This window comes from Myotis davidii, unplaced genomic scaffold, assembly GCF_000327345.1.
Source record: "Myotis davidii unplaced genomic scaffold, ASM32734v1 scaffold1572, whole genome shotgun sequence".
Lineage (NCBI taxonomy): Eukaryota > Metazoa > Chordata > Mammalia > Chiroptera > Vespertilionidae > Myotis > Myotis davidii.
Window position 1 is genome coordinate 446,427 of NW_006285041.1, and position 7,569 is coordinate 453,995.

The window sequence follows — 7,569 nt, forward strand, 5'->3', positions numbered from 1 at the left end:
CTGCCCTCCCCTGCCCTCCTGATCCTCCACAACTGCCCTCCCTTGCCAGCCTGGTTGCCCCTAACTTCCCTCCCCTGCCAGCCTGGTCCCCCCCAACTGCCCTCCCCTGACGGCCTGGTCCTCCACAACTGCCCTTCCCTGAATGCCTGGTTGCCCCCAACTGCCCTCCCCTGCCGACCTGGTCACTTCCAACTGCCCTCCCCTGCCAGTCATCTTTGACCACATGGGGATGGCCATCTTGTCTGAGGGCATGAGGGTCAATTTGCATATTACCTCTTCATTATGTAGGATTCATTAAAAACTGGAAATGGAAATATAACAACTCTATCAGAATATTGGTTTGCCAAAATCATCCTATACTCTTACTAATAAGCCTAATAATAGAGTTTATGATATGTATGATTTAGACTTTGGGAAAAATAGGTAACAGTTATAACTGAATACATGATTAGTTGTTTGGTTTACAGTTCGAATGTAAAGGATACATTCTGCTTAACCCAGACTCATGAACTTACTGAGAACAATCAATGTCTGAAAGAAGCCCGAAGCTGGGTCCTTGCTAAGAAACATTGCACTTTTGTAAAAATCATACATATGTGTGAATTTCAAGTTTGTGCATTATCTTTCTAATAGAAACTTTAAATAAACAAAGAAATACCTTATTTGAGAATAGGCAGTAAATATAACAAATCAACTAACTTGCCATCAGTTCAATATTCCTGTCAATATCAGCACAGGCTTAATTGCTAAGCAGGGAGGTATAATCACCACACCACCTTCCGCAGCATCATTAGAGCTTAGGTCATCTGAGGCTCTGAGATTTGCATGCAGCAAATTTATTGAGACTGCTCTAAGGAAAAACACCTGCGGGGAAGCAGAGAAAACAGGATTGAAAGAAGCTGAGCCCCCTACAGTGGCAACAAAGATCTAAGCTGATCTCAGGAGGAACTCTGAAGATGGACAGAGAATCTACTGATGACCCTCAAGGAGAAACGAGGCGCCAGAATTTATATTCCTACATCAACCCCTCATTGAATGTGGACTGGCCCCCAAAATAGACTTTGAGCAAAAAAGCTTCCTTTGACACAGGGAGCCATCAGCTGCCAGAAGAAGGAATGCCTCGGACCTTAGGGGAATTTAGTGTTGCTCCACACCATGCATCCACTACAAGCTTCATGATATGAGTCATTACTAAGTGGCCAGCCATGTGCTAAGTTCTTTACACATGTTTTCTAATTTCACGCTAGTCCTAGGGAAGAGATACATGTTTATACCCCTTTCTACAGCTGGGGAAACTAAGGAATAGGAAAGCTCAGTAACTTGCTACCAAATCAGTACAACCTGAATTCAGACACAGGCTACATGTCTCTAAGGCCCTTGCACTTGAGCAAAACCCTGGATGTAGAGTCACGAGGCCAGGGTTCCCTCCCGCTGACCAGCTGTGTAGCCTTTGCTAATACACAGCTCTTCTTACCAGTAACCTGCCGAGGGTTGGCATACTCCTGAAGCATTCAGGGATGCCCTAAGACACGAAAAAAGTGGGGAGGAAGGAGCAGCTGGACCAGGGCTAGAGGAATGATCCTCCTGTGGACCTGTTTTCCAGGGCTGGTGGTGTCCAGCTATCGATTTGGTGGTGTCTACAGGAGTGGCGAACTTGAGCCTCATTGAAGCTGGTGCTAATATTCAAATTACTTTTGGACAATAGTGGTGCCTGCAATCAGATAAATGGAAGGGCTGTCGTTTTGGGTTGTTCATCCACCTAGAAGCAGGGCTCCAGGCAGTGGGCAGGGGACAGGGAATTTAGCAAGAGCAGGAAAATGTTGAGGGTCCCAGCTGACAGGCACTGATAGGGAGGACTGCAGTCGAGCTGTGCTAGTAAACCATATCCTGGCTTACAAGGCCATGATGATCTTCCCCTACCGACATACCCCTCCCGCCACAACCACTGCTACTCTTACCTCCTGCTCCGTCCTCAGCCACACTGAGCTACTTTCCTTTTCTACAGCACATGCAGGTGCTTTCTCAGCTGCAGGCTTCTGCCTAGAAGACCCTTCTCCTTGGCCTTCTTTCTTTACCTGACTAACTCCTACTCATCCCTCAGGTGTTTGCCAGGACTCTTCCAAGAAGCCTTCCTTGACCTCCGGTGACTGGGTTAGGTGGTCTCCTGTGTTCTCCCAGATCAGTATGTGTTGGGAGGATTAGATAATGACTGGCACATAATGAGCACTCTAAAAATAGTGGCTGTCATTAATCTTAAACTTTCTTCCTTGATAGCACTTATCATTCTAAATTGGAGACCACAGGGGCTTTGCCTGGGCCTAGACCTTTACTCTCTCTTCAGCATCTGCCACTTTGCAGAGCACACAAAAATGCCTGATAAATATTTGTTGAAACAATAAAAACCTCAGTTACACAACTAGGTAAACATTGATAGGACAACATGAGAAGGGGGAATGGAAGAGGGTGGCTAGGGCTCTCCTGAAATCTCCCAGAGACTGGCCCACAAAACCAGTGTCATTCACCGAGGGTCTGGGCCTCCATCTACATTGGCCGGTGTGCTCAGGATTGTGTAAGCAACAGGGAGGAATCAGGCCTCCTGGCTGAAGACCCTCAGAGCCTATAACTGAGAAGGAAGACAGGGTGGTCATATGGGTAGGCTACTGTTCACACAATGTGATTCAACCTCTCATTTTTTAAAGAAGTAATGACGCTTATAAAATAGACATAAGATTTGGGGTCAGACACACCTCCAGACAAACCACTGTTCTTTTACCTAGAGCTATGGGGATAGCTTCAGGCAAGGGCAAGACTTACTGGATTTGAATGCCAGCTCCTCCACTTCCTTGCTGTGTGATATTAGACATCTTATGTAACTTCTCCGTGCCTTGGTTTTCTTATCTGTAAAGTGAAGATAATAATTCCTCCTTCACAAGGGTATTAGGATTGAAGTAGTTCATAACTGTATAGTTCTTAAAATGGGGCTTGACATATAGTAAGCGCTACATAAAGGTTTACCTAATGATTTGTAGTTTTAATTTTTCATCAGAAAAATTGATCTATGTAGAATACTTGATCTAGTGTCTGATATAAGGCATGCTCTCGGTAATTATAATTATCATTATTTCTGTTACTGTTACTTCTCTTGTAAGTAGAAAATACTTTTCTCAGAGTGAACTTAAATAAGTAACAGAAACTTTCTTTCTGTGGATACTTTCGGTTTCTACTGATGATTTTGGGAGAAAAAGAGCTATTTCTGTGTGCTGCTGAGCCAGCCACTTCCCTGGTGCTTCGCCTTCGTTCTCTAATGTTCTGAAAACCTTCTTCATGGACCCAAACACTCAATTGCATACCCACTTCTCTGGCAAATGAGCAAAGAAAGGGTGTATTGATTTTCTTGGGCTGCCATAACAAAGTACCACAAACTCGGTCCCTTAAAACAATAGAAAATTGTTCTCTCACAACTCTGGAATCAAAAATCTGAAACCAAAGTGTCTGCAGAGTCATGCTCCGTCTGAAAGCTCTAGGGGAGAAACCTTCCTCACCTTTTCCAGCTTCTGGCAGCTCTGGATGTTCCTTGGTTTATGGCAGCATCACTCCCATCTCTGTTTTTTGTTCACAGGGCCTTCTCCCTCTGTGCGTCTCTGTCCCAAATCTCCCTCTTCCTATCTCTATTAAAAGATATCTGTCATTGGATTTAGGGTCCATCCTAAATTCTGGAAAATCTCATTTTGCAATCCTTTACTTAATTATATCTACAAAGACATCTTTTCCAAATAGGTTCACATTCACAGGGATCTGGGGTTACAATGTGGACATAGCTTTGGGGACCAGTCATTCAACCCACTATATATAAGAGGTAACCGGGCTCCAATTTGCTCTAAATAAAATCCATCCCTTTACCTTATTTGTACCTAATTACATCTCCTTTGTCCTTTCCCTTTTCCCTGCATACTCATTCCAGTATCATCCATTCTTCTTTGATTGGGTGTTCACAGCCAGTAGGGCAAGCAAGATATACTGACCAACCAGTCTGCTCCTTCCTGGGCTCCCTTGTGGCCCACATCTGCCCCTGCTTTCTGCCTTAGGACTCACTGTGGGCAGCACGTTGGATACTTGAGCCCATGAAAGCTTATTCTGCTTGGCCCACCCAGGTGCCTTGCAGACAGCCAGGGGAGTCAGATGTCACTCGGGGACCTTGCAATGCCAGCTGCCCCACCTGGCTTTTGACCAGGGTTGCCTTGGTCACACATCAGGTTTCATAGATGAGGCCAAAGCAGAAGACACTGTTGAGCTGGAACAAGTAGAGGCAGTGGATCTGGGTCAGAGCAGGAATTATGTTTGTACTTAGACCAGGCAAATAGGCTTGAAGAAGGAATCTGGGTCAAAAGCTTGGCAGACTGGCAGGAAACATGAGACCTGATAGAGAAATGAAAGTGGAGTTTGGCTTTCCATCCCTACTGGCCAGTTCTTGGTTCCTAAAAGTCTGATTGAGGTAGGTCTGTGACATGAAGCATATCATGCAGTATAAGGGCCAACTAAATTTAGCATATATTCATAGAGCATCTGCTATATACCAGGATCTAGGAATATACAGATAAGACATAATTCCTGTCTTCAAGTAAATTAAACATCAGGGGTCACACACATAAAAAACTAATTGTCATAAAATGTGATAACGCTACGTGCACAGTATTATAAGAGGCCTAAAGAAAGAGTAACTCATTCTGCCTTGGGTTAGGGGGTGGGTCATGCTAAGGGCACAGAGGAGCTAACAGTTGGGTGGGATCTTAAAGAATTCAGTAAGGGGAGTATGAGAAGAGCAACCCAGGAAGTTTACTGTCCAGCTGACCAAGCAGGTGCCTCTCCTTCCCCTCCTTCTTTGTGTTGATTTCATTCAAAGCCTAGATCTTACGTAAAAAGATCCACCTTCACACAAGCACTATTTTTTATCAGCACTTTAGAGACATATCTTAAACATATTCTACAAGTGGGCCATGGCCCAGGGAAACAACCAACCAGAAAGGACTCCAGTGGTGAGAAACTAGTTGGCTAGGCACTGGCTGAAAGATAGAGGCCGCACAGCCATTACTACTACTGTTATGCATGTGTAGTAAACTTGAGGGTATCAGCCTGTTACAGTGATGCATCACCATTGAGATTATCATGTAGTTTATTTAGAAATCTTTCTTATTGAAAGTGTTTTCCATTTATTTTACCTATAATATTGATGTTCCTCAAAACCCCCAAGATGCCAATCTCAGAAAATGCAAAGAAGCTATTGCTCCTGGTTCCATATTGTTTCAATATGTAAGGAATATCTCTGAACTTTTTTGTGTCTTGCAACACAACATCTTTATAATTAGTAGTGATATTTTAAAATTGGGGCATGTTCGTGGAGTATTAATTTTATCTAATTATTATTAGGTCATATTTAAGTAACCTAACTGGGTAAGTAGGTTTAAATGTATACCAATTGATTTAATTGATTTCTTTTTAAGAGAGAGGGGAAGGGAGATGGATAGAGAGATAGGAACATTGATGAGAGAGCAACATCAATCGGCTGCCTACTGCATACCCCCTACTGGGGATCAAGTCCTCACCCTGGGCATGTGCCCTGACCAGGAATCAAACCAGAAATCTCTTGGTTCATGGGTAGAAGCTCAACCACTAATCCACACCAGCTAGGCAAATGTATCCCAATTTTAAAACAAAGATGGATATATCTCATTCAGCATTTTACACACACACACACACACACACACACACACACCGGTATTCCTTGCTTTTTGAAAGTTTGTTAGGTCACTTTGCTTTTACCAAAGACCTACATTAGTACCTGCTTTTGCTAACTGAAAGAAATCCAAAGAGGATTTTCACTTTAATAAGGAAAAAAGAGAAAACAGTGTTCAGCATTTGTTTTGTAACTAGAAGGCAGAGCACATCCCAGGCATTGGGAGTGGCACTGCTTTTATTATATGTTATTTTAGGTTTTATGTGTTATTTGGTATGATTTGGTAAGTTATTTTTAGGGTCTGGGAACACTCAAACATGTTTCCATATAAATTAATGGTAATTGCTTCTTCACTCTGCATCATTTCAGTTTACCAAAGGTCTCACAGGGACACGCCACTTTTAGATAGTGGGGGAAACTTGTATATCTATGTAGATCAGCATTGAATAAATTTTAGAATGAAAACAACAGACCTCAAAAAATATGAAAGAATCCAGACACAAAAGACTATACACACTATGTGAATCCATTTATGTAACATTCTGAAAAAGACAAATTATAAGAATAAAAATTGTATCTAGTTGCCAGGGTCTGGGAGTGGGAGAAGGAAACTGATTGCAAAATAACATAAGGAAATTTGGGGATGATGGCTTTGTTCTATATGTTGATTGTGATGGTGGTTACATAATTGTACATATTTGTCAAAATTCAACCAACTATATACACCTGAAAAGGATCAATTTAACTGTTTTTGAGGCTCCCTTTTCAGGCTAATTCATTGCTACATCTGTTCTTTCTTATATGCTTTTAGAAATACCTGAAAGAGAAGTTTGAGTTTTATCCAGCTGTAGTTTTTTTCTCTCTAAAAGAATGGGTTTTTAGTCTGATTCTGAGTGAGATGGGCCCCAAGATCTTGAACAATTTAAACTTGAACGGTCATTTCAGGAATAGGAAGTATAGAGCACTTTCAAATGAATGTAAATATCAACAAACTTACACACATAATTATTTATTTCAGTTTCTCCTAAATTTCTTTACTTGTGAAATGTTCGCTTGCTGCTGTATATCCCATAAGGCATGTGTACCACTTTTCTGTGGTAGTTTTCTGGGTGGCTGAAACAAATTTATTTTCTCACTTTTTAGAAGCTAGAAGTCTGGGATTAAGGTGTCAGTGGAGTTGGTATCTTGAGGCCTCTACCTTGGCAGGGCCACATGCAGCTCTTTGGCCCCTTGAGTGTAAGTGTGGCTCTTCCACAAAATACCAACTTCTGCGCATGGGCCACGAAGTTTCAATCGCACTGTACACGCGCGTGCCCGCACGTGGTATTTTGTGGAAGAGCCACACTCAAGGGGCCAAAGAGCCGCATGTGGCTCTCAAACCACGGTTTGCCGACCACGGAGATAAATGGTCATTTCTCTCCTTCTTATGCCTTCACATCGTCTCCTCTATGTATGTGTCTGTACCCTAATCTTTTCTTCTTATAAGGACACCAGTTATATTGGATTAAGGACTATTTTAAAGACCTTATTTTAACATACTTACCTCTTTAAAGACCCTATCTCTAAATATAGTCACCTTCTCAGGGTTGGACTTCAATATATGAATTTGGGGGGGATACAATTCAGCACATAACAGCATGCTTGCCAGCCCTTCCTTCCTCCACCATCCTTGCAGCCATGCTGCCTCTCCCCAAATGTAACTTCCCCTCGGACTTTTTTTTTTTTTTTACCTTTGTTAACTCCATGCACAGGTCAAACATTTTCAACAGGTGGAAGGAAACCTAAGATATACTAAGGATGCCACGGCACCGCATGCAGGCCCCGGTGGAAAAGGGTGT